This window comes from Mustela putorius, unplaced genomic scaffold (assembly GCF_011764305.1).
Source record: "Mustela putorius furo isolate JIRA1106 unplaced genomic scaffold, ASM1176430v1.1 tig00003899_pilon_pilon_pilon, whole genome shotgun sequence".
Taxonomy (NCBI): domain Eukaryota; kingdom Metazoa; phylum Chordata; class Mammalia; order Carnivora; family Mustelidae; genus Mustela; species Mustela putorius.
The window spans coordinates 11,581,293-11,599,195 of record NW_025422048.1 but is presented as its reverse complement, the minus strand read 5'-3'; the positions used below and the strand labels follow the sequence as shown (position 1 = coordinate 11,599,195).

The 17,903-nt window shown below is 45.2% G+C and overlaps 1 long non-coding RNA gene across 3 annotated transcripts in view; it reads left to right on the top strand.

The window, feature by feature from the left end:
- The first annotated feature begins 4,161 nt into the window (after positions 1-4,161).
- LOC106003839 overlaps positions 4,162-17,903 on the top strand; it is a 52,886-nt gene continuing 39,144 nt past the window's right edge. For all 3 annotated transcript variants that reach the window (XR_006602993.1, XR_006602992.1, XR_006602994.1), the window contains exons 1-2: positions 4,162-4,249; positions 6,103-6,138. This is a non-coding gene — a long non-coding RNA (uncharacterized LOC106003839). The remainder of the gene's footprint in view (positions 4,250-6,102; positions 6,139-17,903) is intronic.

Genomic DNA, 17,903 nt, shown 5'->3' with positions numbered 1-17,903 from the left:
AGATGCTTGAATAGTTGACTTTAGCTATCTATTTTTAAGAATCAGGGGTGCTACCTTAGTAACTACCGAAGGTGACCAATGATTTGATTGGGTTAATTATGATTTTTACATATTTGGTGCATTGCAATCATTTCCGGCTTTTAAAAAAAATGTTTATTGGGCGCCCCTGCATGGTGGCTTTTGAGTGGGTCTGGAAATCTCCATCAGGTGACCAAGCAGGCAGATCAGATCAAGAACTACTAGAATGGGGTGCCTCGGAGGGAAAAGGGGTGCTTGTGAGGACCAGCTCCACTTACTTGACTTGAAGCAATGGGTTTGACTCACAGTAAAGCTGTATAGATTTTTCTTCATGATTTGTCACTCTTTTATTTATGACTGAGTGCTTTTTTTTTTTTTAAGGCTTTTTTCCCTTTAATTTGACAGAGAGAGACACACAGCGAACAGAAAGAACACAAGCAGGGGATGTGGAAGAGGGAGAAGCAGGCTCCTTGATGAGTAGGGAGGCTGATGTGGGGCTTGATACCAGGGTCCTGGGATCATGAGCTGAACTGAAGGCAGATGCTTAACCGACAGAGCCACGCAGGTGCCCCTGGGGATAATTTATTACAAAGCAAAGACAAAGGCTCTGAGCCACAAGAGCTGCTTGATTTGGCTCCACTCCGCCACGTAGTCATTTGATGAGGAGCCAATGAGCCAAATGGACACTGGCGGTCTGTTACTTACAAGTGCAGCAAAAGCGAGATCAGAAGGTCAGCATGGTGTCAGCTCCGCACATCCCTGATCCCAAAGAATGACAACCAGAGGGACAAGATGACAGATGACATGAGCCGTGAGTCACTTTTCCATGGAAGAGCTGTTCCCATAACACATCTAGTGGCTTGCAAAGCCTGAAGTTGTACCCTAAGGGAGGAAGCAAGATGGAAAGTCCCATGCCTCACCAGCATTGGGAGGTGGATAAGGAGGTGTCTCTTGGCAGCCCCCCTCCCAAAATAGGGAGGGAGTGAGAAACAGTCTTCACAGGACTGCTTGTCTTGCCCTGTGCCAGGGAGGATCCCAGGGCATTTCACCAAAACTTAGGTCAGCTTGCCATTGAGCGTTGCTTGTGGGATGTGTGTAGAGATGTGCCAGGTGGTTAGGACACCTGAGTAGAGGCATTTCCCTATAACCAAAAGCAAATTATGAAAATTGAGGAAAACTACTAACTGTATTGATAAGCGGTAATAAACTTCTTTTACTTTTGTTTCTTACAATAAGATGATAGTAATATTTAATAGGTCAGTTGTCAAATTGTGTTCTGTAGAAATCCTTCAGTGATGGTAAATCAGGATTTTACCACTAGATGGCGCACGACAAAAATTCATCATCCAGTTGGTCAGTATGAAAAGACAATAACATCATTATCCAACAGACAAATAAAAATGTTTTCTCCATAATTCCAATGTAAAAAGCTTTAATCTTTGGGATAGATTGCATTAATCTATACACATCCATTCCCTTTGTCATATCCATCAGAGCCAATTATTATTAAAACTGAATAAATAATTTTTTAAATGAATTTTAGCTTTAAATATAGTTGTGCAATAATTATTTTTTAAAAAGATTTTATTTATTTGAGAGAGAGAAAGAGAGAGCGAGAGGGAAAGAGAGAGAACAAGTGGGGGGCGCAGAGGGACCAGCAGGCTTCCCGCTGATCAGGGAGCCCAACTCGGGAGGCTTGATTCCAGGACTCTAAGATCATGACCTAAGCCAAAGTCGGATGCTTAACCAACTGAGCCACTCAAGCGCACCCCTACAATAATTATTTTAAAAAATATTTTATTTTCTTGATTTTAGACCAGAGAGTAATATAGTAAAAACTTGTATGTACTTGGGGCGCCTGGGTGGCTCAGTGGGTTAAGCCTCTACCTTTGGCTCAGGTCATGATCCCAGGGGCCTGGGATCGAGTCCCGCATAGGGCTCTCTGCTCAGCAGGGAGCCTGCTTCTCCTCATCTCTCTCTCTGTCTGTCTCTCTGCCTATTTGTGATCTCTCTCTCTGTCAAATAAATAAATAAAATCTTAAAAAAAACTTGTATGTACTTAACATAGGTTTACCAATTATTAACATATTGCCACATTTGCCTTATCTATTACTACAGTTTTTTCTAAAGCATTTCAGAGTACTTAGTAGACGTAATGGCACTTTGCCTCTCAGTACTTTACATGTATCTCATGAGAACAAATCCATCCTCCTATATTATCATACCAAACAACTTTTATATTGATTTAATATTATCTAGTCTGCATTCAAATGTCTCCGTTGTTCTTGAAATGTCTTTTATAGCTGTTTTATTTTGTATACACGATCTAATCAAAGATCACAGTGCATTTGGTCATCATACTTTTTTGGGGGATCATATCTCTTTAATCGTCTTTAATCTAGAACAGTTTCCCTTCCTGTCCTTTAAAAAATATGACAATTTTATACACATATACAGAAGGGTATATATATATATTTATTTACATATTAAAATACTTAACAACATATTAAAATATTTAATATATATTTCTTTACTTCCTCTACCCACTGGAAGTCCAGTATTTTTTAGGCAAGCAATGTAACAATCCTAATTATAAATGTTACCCAAAATTGATGAAATGTAAAAAGTATGTTAACAAAATATCTCCATTTCTAAAGGCAGCAATTCTACATGTCATGTATAATAAAAACCCATATAGAGGTTTTGGGGGGTAGTCATTCATTAGATTATGAGCTCTCAGAAGGGAACAGATTGTGTTTTATTCATTTGTATAATCTGCCCACCATATAGTATACTGAATGTGGTGAAACTCAGTACATCTTTGTGGAGTGAATGAAAGGTTTGCTGTTTTTTTGCTGTGGGAAAATACAGATAACATAAAATTTAACATTGTAACTATTTTAAGTGTACAGTTCAGTGGCAGTAAGAACATCCACATTGTTAGGCATGGTTCTCTTTTAATAGCCTAAGGGATACGTGTTAATTGCAGGAAAGTTATTAAATAGATCATCAAAAGAAAAATGATCTAAACTCCCATCAAATTCTACCATCCATGGAAAACCCAGACATAATCACTCTTAACATTTTGGTGTAGTATCCTTCCAGACTTTTTTGCGTACATTTATTCCTATCCACGTAAGTTATAAGTGATTGCATTGTACATATTGTATAATTACCTGCTCTTAATTTCCTTAACGTATAGTCAATATTCTGTCATATTAATGTTAATATTTACAGATAAGTGGGTTTCGGTCTGCTTATACTTCATCCACTGTTTTTTTTTTTAAAGATTTTATTTATTTATTTGACAGACAGAGATCACAAGTAGGCAGAGAGGCAGGCAGAGAAAGAGAGAGAGAGGGAAGCAGGCTCCCTGCCGAGCAGAGAGCCCGATGCGGGGCTCGATCCCAGGACCCTGGGATCATGACCTGAGCCGAAGGCAGCGGCTTAACCCACTGAGCCACCCAGGCGCCCCTTCATCCACTGTTTTTATGCCATATACCTCCAGTGGCCATGCTGTTGGGTGGGGGTCGTGGTGACAGAGCTAAGGACACAGGTGAATTCTGTGTGGTTTTTTGTTTTTCTGGGCATAGTGGATAATAACACGGGTTTAGGGCACAAGTTTCTGTGTGTAATTTGGGGATTGCAGAAGGGATTTAGGCATCCTTTGTGGAGGCCCATCTTTACATCAAGGGTCTAATGGCAGTGTTGCCCCAAGGGAGGGCAGAAGAACAGTCTCTGTCAAAATCTTCCTCTGGGGAACTTGTTATTTAAGGCCTGACTCTCCTTATTATTTGCCTGGGGGAAAACACACACTGAACCACAAAATGCTCCCAGAGACTAGACCTTGTCAATGCTCTCTGATGCCTAGTAGGACCACTGCAGAAAAAAAATATTAATGAGGCTGTTGCTAGGAGACGGGAGAGCCAAAAGCCCAAGACATTGTAGGGGTTCCTCTGAAAACCAAAGCACTTTAAGTAGGTTTTAGATTGGAGGTTTTATTATTAAAATCTCTTCTTTGATGAACATGTACTTTTTAGCATGTAACATGTGATACGATTTTTACGTTTTTGGAGGAATTTGGGGGTAATCCCAAGGCATTTCATTTCTTTCCATAGAGCTAATCCCTTCTTCAGAGCACAGCTCAGTTTCAAGTGGCTGCTGCTGCTTTCGCCCTCCCCTTCAGTGCGACAATCTCAGAGCTGGTGGAGAAGCAGAGCGCGTGCAGCTGGTAAGTAGCTGAGAAATCTTTTGTAAAATAGGTCCCCAAAATGTGCTTTTCAAAGCAAGTGACAAGTTTTGATGGAAAAGAATAATACAGAACTGTGTAGGAATTCCTGATTCTAATCAGCAGTATTGGGAAGATGGGTTAGTTCCAATCTAAATATTCCCCGGTCATGTACTAGTTCAAAGCTTGTTTCTTAAATGGCAAATGAGTTGCTGGAAGGAAATATAGGAATCTCCCCTTGTGATTCTGGTAAGATATTTCCCAACATAGGACTTGATGAAGATGTTACCTAGATGAGAAATTGCACTTAGAACAGTATCTCAGCCTTACAGTGTTTGAATTAGACTTGATAGAATGGGTTACGATTGAAGATGTTCTCAGATCTGAGCTCCTGTCCCCGTATGGAGAGAGCATGACAAAACTGTGACTTTGCAATGGGAAGGATACCATACCTCATTTTTTTTTTTAAATGAAGAAAATCATGTGACTGGATGTCTGTACAGGAGAGGAAATGAGGAGGGTAGCCTGTAATGTTCAGTTTAATTGCTTCAAAGGAGAAATGAACATGCGTTGAATGGCAAAGATTAAAATTTGGGTTTAGGATGAGAAGTCATGGAAAGGAAATCATGAATATTGTGGCTGCCTTTATTTTGAAAATGATTGATTTTGTATTCATGGACATCAATTAGTGCAGTAAAGGCAGAATATTCTCAAGTGCTTCTTTATTTGAAAAGAGCTCTGAGAAGGATTTCAGAGATTCCTATCAGAAAAGCTTTTATGTTTGTTCCTGAAATGTGCCGGAAAATGCGTAAGCTTTTGTGCCCCTTTCACCTGGAAAGCGCATTAGTAGATCCATTTCGGCAAGAAAACAAAACAAAACAAAACTGAGGTGGTGGTCTTTTTATTTCTTTGAAATTTAGGTTGTTGGTCCCTTCAAGGGGAAGGAGGGAAAAAAGGTAGATTTTTGAGTTAGATGACAAACAGCAATCAAGAAGGGAAAAGAAGAAGGAAACGCTTAAAAGAAAGCTCTCAAGATGGGCCATTTTTCCAAGCCAAAAATGTCTGCGGGTGGCATGTTTTGCAGGGGGTGCTGGTGGGGGAGAGTGTGTTAAAGGCAAAGGGAGGGGGGCATTGGACGGAGCACTGCGGCAAAGAGAGTGACTGACGCATCCAGGGACATGTGACTATTCTCTGGTGTAGTGAAGAAAATTTTCCAGGAGTCCATCTTGTATAAGAAATTCTGTAATGATGCTGTAATCTTCATGTAGTCTGCACTGCGTGTGTCTTGCTGGCTCCTCCACTGTTAAATCAGTGCAGTCAGGCTTTGTTTTTACTGTCTTTATTCCTAGACTTTCTTCTCTGTGCTCCCACTGCTTTTATAGCCCTTGTTAAAGTAGCTTCTTAAAAATGGTATCTTACCCCTTTATCATAAAAAAACCCACACATTAATTGTTTAAAATTTGGAAAAATGACTCTGTCCCTCTTTCCTGAATACATGCAAAGAAATGCCAGAGATATATACTTATATACAAAATGAAAATTTTATATATATATATATATAAATAAAACTACATATATGACGTGTGTGTGTATATATATATATATATATATATATATATAGTTTTCAGCTTGCTTTAATAATCATTCAACATTATATTGAAAATAATTCCTCATATTTTTAAACATTCCACAAGAAGTCAGTGTTTCGCGGATGCATAATTTCTGATCATAGAGGTGTCCCACTAAATGTCCAGTTACTGAATGTTTATATGTGCAGTCTTTGCTGTTACAATTTAAGGAATATCTTTCCATATAAACCTCTGTGTACTTTTCTGTTTTTTTTTTTTTTTCCCTAGGATAAATTCGTAGATGTGGAATTTCTGGATCAAATGGTATGAACCAGTTTAAGATTTCTCCTTCACCTCCACCTTATACATTATCACCTAATTAGTTTATCATATGTGGTAAAAACATTATTTCCCAGTTGTTGTTTGCCTATTGATTTTGTATCATTTATGCTGGGGTCTTTTTTTTTTTTACATGTTACAGCTTTATATTTTTAGATATCTGTAGCTATCAATTTTTGATTTTATGATTTATTTCTTTCCTTTAGTGAGTATATTGACTTGTATTTTTTCTAGTTATTTCATTGCTTCATTTTTTTTTTACTAACTCTAATTCATCTGGAATTCATTTTGGTATGTGGTATGAATATGAAGTAGGATCTAATTTTGTTTTTTTTCCAAATAGGTCACCAATTGTTTCAGCATCATTTATTGAATAATTCAACCTTCTTCCACTGATATGAAATGGCAACAACTGCTCTCCCTTTAGCTAGGGTATAGTGTCCACAGGTTGGCCATTTTCTTTCTACCCGAGATGGTCACATTCCTCAATAGCACTCCTACCTTCTTGCAGCTTCTGGCAGCTTTCTAAAACATCATGTTCGTGTTCATGCCTTTCAAGGATTCTAGGCACATGTGGTTTAGGGCAGTGGTTTTCAAACAGGATTTATAAATTTAAAATTTTCCAAAATTGTATTTTTATCGGATGCTTTTCACAAATTAAAATTGAGGAATCTGAATATAGAAAACCACTGTTCCAGATGTGCTATTCCTCTTGGACACAGCTGGCATTCTAATTGTGTGTTCAAAACTTACCCCCAGGGTCAGTTAGTGTTACTCCTATGATTCCTTCTTCAACCTTTTTTTCTACTCCTTAGGTTCTCGGAGAATTAAAGCTGTCTGGTCTTAGTCTCTGGAATTTTCTAGAATGGTATAAGAAGGAAATGTAAGAGATGTGTGAGGAGCAGAAATAAATAATGTTTGCCAGCCTGTTGCTGGCAGTAGTCTGATGTAGGGATTTAAAGAAGGTAGGATGAGTCCCGATCCATGCCACCACTGCCACCATCTCTTGTAGGAGACACACCCCCAGTGGTTCACTTCTTTTCGCTGTAGGCGGAAGGCTCCAGCATGAAACGCAGACTCAGTGGGAGAAGAGTTAAATGTTGCTTACAGAAATCTTTGATTATTAAAATCACCTGCTACCCACTGTTGGCCATCCCAGCCCCATTCCCACGCCCAGCACAGCCTTCTTTCTCTGTTGTCTTCCTGACTCTGGCCTCTAGCCTTTCCTGATTCAGGAAGAAAAACTGAGGGCATTGGGTTGGAGGGTGCCTTGCCTGCCCTTATTAGGGGCTCATTTGGCTCACAGCCAGAGTCCCAGTCATTTCTTGACTTGCACATTTAGGCTGTGATTTGTTTGTGACTGGAGGCTGGTTTCCCTGGCAACAGCAGCTCTCCAGAGCATGCGCATTTGCTCCTCTGCAGTGGCAGAATGTGGCTGTGTCAGCGAGGTGGGGTGGGACTGTGGTGGGGGCCGACGTCACTGGAGGCGCTCTTCTGCAGTCATGATGTCAGTTTTTCTGGGCTAGACTGCCATCATTATCTTAAATAGAGCATTGCGTTATTTTTTTTAATACTTGGAAGGCTTTGAGCTACTCCCTTTTCTTCCACGTTCCCTTCTCTCAATATATCCAGCAATGACCACGAAGTATTCCCAGTGTTTGAGGCCAATGATGCTCCCGGAACCCTAAGGAGATTCATGATAGTGTGGACACAGGAAACAAACTGCCTGGTTTCAGACCTGCGCCTCTTGGTAGTTGCGTGACCATAGTACATAGTGCTTCCATTTTCTCAGATATAAAATGGAGATTAATAATAGCACCTTTAGAACAGTGTCTGTTACACAGTAACCGTAGTGTAAGTGTTGGTATCATCTGTAGATATTAAAGGAGAATTTGCCCTGAAACAGACTTGCCCTGCAATGTACAAACTTACCCTCTATTGTCCACTGGTCAAATACACACACACACACACACACACTTTCTCTCTCTCTCTCTCTCTCTCTCTCTTAACCTTGCAGCACACAGGCTTTTCCCACGACACACAGACAAGCACCACAGCGGAAAGGCTTACCCCATAGCACACAGGCATCCCCCATATCACTCAGATTTACCTAAAAGCACACACATTCTCCACAAGGCAAAAAGTCTCACCGAAGGGACATGGATCTACTGCATGTGCCACAGACTCACTGTTCCATAAAGACTGTATCCATGACACGTGCACAATCCCCGATATCACAGACTATCCCCATATCACACAGGCCCTTCGCCTAGCACAGTTTCTCTAGCGAATACAGACTCACTCCACGGGACACAGGCCCTGCAGGATACAGACCTCACCACAGAACATGGACTCTGCCCATGGCTCATGGATGCCCATGGCACACAGATTCTCCCCACGGCACACAGATTTCTCCCAGTGTCCCACTGACTAAACCAATGGCCAAGATTCTCCCCAGGACACAGGTCACATCCCGAAGATACTCCCTAGAGCATACAGATACTCCCCCCCGCAAGGGCACACAGCCTTATGCCATGACACAGAGATGCACTCTAGAGCACATGGACTGTCCACAGAACACAGACTCTCCCCCAGAACACAGTTCCTGGCCCAGCTTGGAGACCCACACCGAGGGACACACTGTCCCACACCAGACAGACTTGCTTTGTGGCACATAGACAAACACCACAGGACACAGGCCATCCCAAAAAGACCCAAACTTGTTCCGTAGTGTACAGACATGACCCAAATCACATGGACTCACCCCATAAAATGCAAACTAAACCCATGGCACAGAGAGTCTCCCCACAACACACAGATTCTCCCCACAGCCAAAAGATTGTTCCCAGAGAACACAGTCTGCCCTACAAACTGAGATGCCCCACAGCACACAGACATCCCCTACAGCGTATAAACTCATCCCACAGACTTTCTCCATGGGACCCAGGCCCTCCCCACTTCAGGCCGACTGGCCCTAGGGTGCACAGCCTCTCCCCAAGACACAGACTTGTCCCACAGCACAAGGACATGCCCCTAAGAACATAGACTCACCCCACAGCCTGAAGACTTACCATGGCACACAGATTAAACCCACGGCCCTCAGGCAAGCTCCCCCCACATCCCAGAGGTGCAGTGGTGTGTATCCCGCGGGCACACAGGATTGGGCCACCACACACAACCTCATCCTGCAGCGCACGGGGTCACATCACAACCCATGCCACCCCCACACGATGCAAATGCTCACCCCGTGGCGGGCTCCCCCATGCAGACGCTCAACCCCGATTCCTTTGACAAGCCCCCCATGGGGCGCAGCACTGCGCCCCAGCACACGTTGGTCCCTCAAGGGACAGACTGGGTCTAGGACAGACACGCTCAGGCCACAGCAGCACCTAAGCTGTCTCCAGAGTGTCCAGCCCCCGCCCTCCGGGCATACACATGTCCCCCCGCGGGGCCAGTCACGGGCACGATCCAGGCTCCCCTCGTTCATTTCACAGCGCAGACGTGTCACCCAAACACATTCCCCAGCACGGCGCTCCGACCCCCCGGCGCACGTCACTGTGTCACACACGTGCCACACAGATTCACCTCACAAAATCCACACTCCTTCCGGAGCCTCCGCCCTGCGAGCACACACCCTGGGCATGGGCAGCCGTGGGCTCTACAATGCCCAGAGCTGCCTCAAAGCCCAGGGACCCATTTCACTGCTCACTACGCTGCTGCCCGTACACAAGTGTGCCCAGAACACGACCCCCCGTCCGTGTATACACTTGCCCCGCAACATACACAAACACCACCGGACGCGGATACTCACCCCGAGTGTGCAGGCATGCTGCCCTTCACGGCGGAGACCGGCCCCACGCCCTACTCATGCTCACTCTGGACACACAGCTTTCTTCTGCGGCACACAGATTGGCATCAAAGCATGGACTTACTCCAAAACAGAAGACCGACCGTTCACATAAACACTCCCCAAGGACACAGACAGACACACGACACACATATGACCCCCTCAATGCAAATATTTCCATCGTAGTCTACAGACCTACTTTCCTGTATCATTGAGCTACAACTCGGGCCTGTGACAGAGACACAGCTTGGGTAGTGGTTAAGAGCAAGGCCTCTGGACCCAGACTACCTGGGTTAGGATCCAGGTTCCACCCTTTTCTAAGTGTATCACCTGGGGTAAGTACGTTTCTCTGTTCTTCAGTTTGCTCCTCTGTAAAACAAACGTAACAACAGGGCCTACTCCGAAGGGAGTGACTAGCCACTAGTACCATTAACCCCAAATACCTAGAACCTGACAACACAAAGGCTCACCAGTGATACATAGACTGGCCCTAGGACAGGTGCAGATACTCTATAGCACACAATTTTAGTATATGTGCTGCCGAAGCGAGCAGTGCATAGCACACAGATCGCCCACCGCAACCCCCCACACCCCACAGAACACAGAACCCTAAACCGATGCCGCTCACACGAGAGAGAGCTGTAGCACAATCAAGAAATTTGCTCTACGGTGCACAGACTTGCTCCATGATACACAGACTCACTCCGCAGTGTTTAGACGCACGACCCCAAGCCTCACCGTACAAGGCACAGACCCACAGCACAACACAACACAACACACACACAAACATTCATGCATGCTCCCTGCAACTCAGTGATGTGCCCTATATCACACCAACAACACCCACACACATACACTCAGATTTTTTTTTTGATCCTAAGACTCCTCCTGCAACACACAGACTCAGCCAACAGTTCACGGGTTCCCCATGGTGCAGACTCGTCATGCACAGACTCATCCAGAACACCTAGACATGCTCTACAGGACACAGATTTGCTCCTGAACAGCTCAGTGTGTATGCATAGACCCCATACGATGCCTGGAGTTACGTTATAACACATAGACTAAACCCACAACATAAGGCCTTTTTTATAAACTAATGCTTGCCTCACAAATCCTGAGAACATTCCATGATACAGATTGCATAGCCCAAGACACCTAGTGTTTCTTCAGTATGTACAGAGAAGCCTCATGGTGCTCACCATCATGTAACACACACTGTCGCTCCACAATGCACAAACTCATCCCCCTCAGCCTGCCTGCTGCCTCTATTGCACAAACATGTCCCACAACACGAAGACACTTCCCATGAGCACAGGCCTAAAATGCATAGACGCATTCCATGAGAACACACCATGCACACACATATTACAACACACAGAGGCATCCTCCAGTGCACAGACCGCCCCCCCACCATGTAGCAGTGAGCCCCAGAATTCCTGGAGACCCTGACAACATAGACACATTTCCCGCAGCACACATGGTTGCCCCATGACTCACAGAGGTGCATCGTCACATACGAACCTCCCCCATAAAGCAGACTTGAGCACCAACACCCAGACTCCGCAAGGCACAGACCCACGCCGTGATCCAGGGACTGGACTCACGAGTAAGCACACTTTCCGAATAGGTACGCATGCAAACACACAAAACCCTTTGACAATCACACAATCACACCACCACACAAGTTTCCTTGAAAGCAGAGGCTTGACATGCTGCTTACACAGTTGGCCTGCGCACAGGGCAGACGTTAACCCTTCGACATCCTAACGATGTGAGAGAATGCCCTCTCCACGAAACCCGTTGCACAATTCACACAGAAGCCCCACATTACTTGGATTAATTTTATAATCTCTGGCCGTTCTGTAACCCAGGACCTGCCACCACACCTAGACATACTCCACAAGACCCAGAGACATTCCGTAAACACAGCACACCCCCAAACGAAGGGGCAGTATAGATTGGGGTTAAAAACTTCCACTTAGGATTCAGACTGACCGGGTTCCAATCCTACATGTATCATTTACTAACTGTGTGACTTTGGAAAAGTTTCTTAACCTGTCTGTGCCTTATTTTTCTTAGGCAGAAATTGGAATAATAATGGTACCTACTTAGCAGGGTTGTTAAGAGGAATAAATGAGTGAACGCCTCTGCAGTGCTTAGAACCTTAGTGTTATGGATGTTAGTTGATCTTGTTGTGGCTGTTACTGTTGTTCTTTCTTCTGCACAAGGACCTGGACTATGATGGTAAGACTTAATCTAGAATCATTAGAAGCAACCCCATGACGCATGGAGTATACCCCCATAAAGCCTAGAACCACACCAGAGCTCCCACTCCCTCCGCCCTCTGCTCACAGTCCCGTGATGACTGCACGTAGGCCATGACGCCCGGAGCAGCTTCCACGTGGAGTCTGCAAAACAGCGACGCATCACACCACACCTAGACACACAGTGCAGTGCATCTGCATACCCGAGGTACAGACCGCTTAGCCACGTGAAGACTCATCAGCCGAATGCGCCCTAGCATGCATACATGAATATATGTGTATGTGTATATATGCGTATATACGTATACACGTGTATGTATAGGCTCTGCAGTACACATACCTCAGAATACACTAGACCTACAATGTAAAGAACTCACTTTAAAATCCCTAGAAACAATCCACAATGCATAGGCTTTTCCAACACACAGCCTTGTGTCACGCCATCCCTGTCAAAACCCTGTATACCCCGAATCGCTCCCCATGCTCAGACTCACCCCATAATGCAGATTATCTTTCCACAGGACTCAGACTTGCTCTGCAACACGCCGGCTTGTGCCTCAGGACATGGATAGCCCCGTTCCCCACAGACAGATCTTCCATATGCAGAATCGGACGACAAAGCAGATACACCCTGCGATGCCTGTATGAGGCACGTAACCCACACACAGGCTCCAGTAAACACCTTCACTTCTCAATACCGAGACTTGTCCCTCAACAAACGGAAAACCCTCTGACACACACAGCTGCCATACAATACCTCGACAGGCCCTACACTCCTCAGACCCAGCGTCAGGGTGCGCACTCCTCCCACGCAGCAGCGAGTGGCCTCCCAGGGCACCCTCTTGTCCCACTGTGCACTCCGGCACCCGCACAGCCCACAGCTCCCCTAGGGAGCAGTCACATCACATTACGGGGCAAAGGCCCCAGACACCTTCAGTTGTGTCCACACAGTCCCCCAAAAGATATGCAGGACCCATCGAACTCAAAAACAATCCATAACCACAGACTTGTCCCATGGTCTGCAAACACATTCCGTAATGCACTGATGTCTCCCACAATGCAGATGTCTGCCTGCATGACCCGCGCTCACATCGGAACAGTGAGTCAACTCACTGCTCACAGATCGCAGTCCACAGGCTTGCCCCACAACATACAGGCTCGCCCCATAATGCACAGAATAGTAACATAATGCCAAGGTATGCCGCACAGAGCCCACACCGCCACACCATGCACATAGTCCTTACACAGCACACTCATGCACCACAGAACCACGTATAAACCCCATCAAAGTCCACATAAACCCTGCGGCACACAAGTCTGCCCCATAACACCGATGTGCTATGCAACAACGACTCTCTGTGCAGAGGTTGGAATCACAACACACAGATTCACTCTACACAGCCGATTTGCTCCACAACCTACACAGTCACTCCACAATGAAAACGCTAGAACCACCACACCCAGGCTCACTGCAAAGCATTCTCCCCGCCCTAGCTTCTCTACCACATAGATACGCCCCTCAACTCACCGACTTGCCTGTCCACACCTGGACATACCAGACAACACATAGACGAGCCCCACTATCCAGACAGATGTCGGACCACCTCGTCTGTGACACAAACGCGGTTCACAGGACATTTAAACCACAATACGCAGACCCATGCCATGTCCTACTTGCTTTGCTCTAATATCACAACCCTAGACTTCTCCCCAGACACAAAGGCCTGTCTTAAAGTGCACACGCATGTGTCACAAACCCCAAAATCACCCCATAACACCCAGATTCATTCCACAGTACCCAGACCACCATACCATTAACGCACAGACACAAACACGCAGCACGCAGACTTGCCCCAAAAGCCCTTAGCAGCGCCACGGGATGCAGACCTGCCTCACAACATACCCTCACCCGGCCACGCAAACACCTGGCTTCCAGGGAAGATAGGGGCAACAGAGCCCATAGAATTGTCTTGTTGGACAAAGACACATCCTGAAACGTGCTTCCATAGTCTGTTACACAGACTTCCTAGCCCTACCACTGACTAGCTCATCATGCAGCATACGGATTTGCGAAAAACCCAATGCATGGGCACAAACGCACAGCTCAGACTCTTCCCAAAAAGCACAGAATCCTATTGCAAAGCACTGACATGCCCCTGCAACGCACAGTATCAAGTCACAATGGGGAAATGTATCTCATGTCACAAGGGTTTTCATACAGTGCAGAAACATGCCCCATCATGTCTCTCTTCCATGACATGGCCATTCAAACATTCTTTACAATTCCTAGGTAGAAGGCAAGACTGCCCACCACTCACAGACCCAGATCAAAGCATACAAAACCACCCTGGAGTATACGTATTTGCCATGCATTGTGTAGGGTCAACTCATGACACACAATACTCAAAGTTGATACAAAATACACACACACACACATCCTTCAGCAGAAGATGGATCCCAAACACACTTGGGGTCAGTGACAAAACTCAAGCTCCTCTTCCAACAAGACACAGTCCATCCCACAATATATCAAACAACTGCACAATGAATGCAGTTACCCCACTTGCCCAAGCACTGTACACACATACACTACAATACATAGACATACCCTACAATGCAGAGATGTGTCCCCAGATACAGACTTCTCATGCAACACGTAGGATCACATCACAGCACATCTGCTCATGATTCAAGAGACAGATCAGCCTAACACACTTTTGCCCCACAGCACACTAACTTTACAAATCCCAAACTTGCACCAAAACCTGAACTTCCACAGATTTGACCCACAGAGTTTCAAACTCACAATATGACATACAGACTCTAAAAATAGCTGCCAAACCATATTAAAATATAAAACTATGCCCCTGTGGAAACACCCTCACCAAGCCCATGGTTGACCTGCAGTGAGTGAAAAGGAGCCACAGCACTCCAACTCTGCTCCCAAGGTTTGAGTTGCCGCCTAATGTGCAGAGCCTCATTGTAATGTACAACTATAACCAACAACGCACACACCTTCCCCAGAGAACAAAGTCTCCTTCGCCACACATTTACCACACAGTTTCCAAATTTGTGCCAAACATGCATACTCAGCCCCAAATACACACACCCACCCTGCATCAAACACAGCATAGCGCATAGATTTGCCCTTGCTTAGAACCAACGGATAGCTCACATCCGTCTCACAATGCCCAGACACACAATACAATGTACAGACAACAGTCATAGCTTAGATCCACCCAAACGGTGCACAGAATCCAATAACACTGCAGAGCTTTCCCTATAATGTCCACCCATAGGATCTCAAATTGCATGAAAACACACACTTGTTCCAGAATGGACAGCTTCTCCCACAGCGTACGTCCTATAATACACAGAAACACCGCACAAGATAGGGACCGCCCCGCCCCGAAAGGCAGTATTATATAACAACTTGCAAACATTTCTCAAAATATACATTCCATAATCAGCAGACTCCTTCACGACATCAGTGACCTCCTCAGATGCCTGGACTTTGCCCCACCCCCACCAGCATCCTTGTCCAGTAGCTCTAAAACATACCAAAGAAACAGACTTGTCCCACAAGTGCATAGAAATTTACGCAGCTTCCACATTCATCCTATAGTGCACAGACTTTACCCCTATGTGGTATTATCCCACAATGCAGAGACTCAACCACAAAGCAAATAATTAGCCCATCACATACCACAACTGCCAGCTAGGTGCCCAAACACACAGACATGCACCACAGCACCAAGAAACCCTCCACAACGTGCCTGTGAGCCTCATGGTACCCAGACTCTCCCACAGCACCCACACTCACCCCTCAGTTCTTAGACCAACTTATGATGTCACCCATGCTCCATGGCATAAGACTCCTAGCACAGCCCATGGAGTCGTATCACAGTGCACAAATTCACCTCACAATGCGGAGATTCTCCAAAAAATACCAAGATTTACTCCATGGGCATCCAATATTACCATAACACCAAGATTTGCCTCAAAACTCAGTTTTGCACCACACTACGCAGAAATGCCTCACAATAACTACAATGAACTTACAATGAACAGACTTGCCCTACAATGCCCAGACTTACCCCATACGGGTAAGTCCCACAACACAAAAATTCTCCCTAGAATGCACAGCCTCAGTCTACAACATAAAGTTACCCCACTGTGGTAAGAATAGACTGCATACCTCCAGGGACACCCCCGAATTCAATCTTGCCATGCAACACTAAGATATGTTTTACACGTAAGGCACAAAATAGCTCCACAGTACATTCCAGCTAACTTGCTATGGACAGATGTACCCTATAACACATTGGTTTCTCCTACAAATGCAAAATTGCATTCTGATGTACAGATTCACCTCAACACACACACACACACATAGTCACTCCACAAGACAAATACTCCTTACCAGCTTTACCACACAGCCTTGCTCCACAAGGCACCCTTGATCCACAACCTAGACACTAGGTCTGTGGTGCACATACCCCCACAACACCTCGGCAAAGCCTCCAATAAAAAGATGCATCCTACAATGTACAAAATACCTGGGAAATACAGACACTCCCCACAGTCCCACAATGGCCACATCATGCTCAGACTGTGTCCCAAATGCAATTTCACTCCCAGACATCTAAAATCAAATCACAGGATCCAAACTCAAGCCAGACCAGGTTTTCCCCACAATGAATGATGTGCACCATAGCACTCAGATTTTCCTACACACACAGAATCTCATCACAACCTCACGTCATCCCACAAAATCAATACATGGCCCACAGTGCTATAGATAAGCTTTACAAAATGCAGACTCGCCCCACACCACCGAGAGACACACCCCATGATACACAGGCAAACTCCACCACACAAACTCACCCTACGAAATGAATCATCGCCCAACACAAAGATCTCCAATTCAATACACACTCAATTACACACGGGCATACCCCATCACGCACACAAATACATCATAAAGCAGATGTGCCCTACAGCACAAAAACTAGTCCCTCGGCACAAACACAAGCTCCCCCACACCCAGACTTGCCCCTAACAACCCATACTCTCTTTACAACCCCAGAACACACCCAACACCACATTTGCAGTCAGCCTGTATTATACACATTCGCCCCACAATATTCAGCATTGGAGCACAACCTCTAGAAATGCCATACCATGTCCAGATACAACCCCATACCTGAGAGGCTCCCCCTGCTTACAAAAACCCCATAGAGGCTCCTCATGAGGCACAGACATACCCTACAATGCAAAGACTGGCCCTATGTCAAAACAACTTGCAATGAATCTCTAGATTCAACCCATGACACATAGTCTAACCCCATTACTCCAAGATATATCTCACAGTGTACAGACTGCGATGTCTATACCACAACCCCTAGACATGCCCTACAGTGGAAGGACACGTTGCACAATCCCCAGACTTTCCTGGTAGTACACCCGAAAAAATCACAGCCGTGAAATTCAGAACACCCAGGATCACTCCCACAGAGCGGAGTTACTCCGAATCAGATGCTCAGGACTCACAGGACCCATAATTCATAGAGACAACCCACAATCCACCGCTTCACCTTGTCTTCCCTTGCTATGCTGCCCATAACGTGCACTGA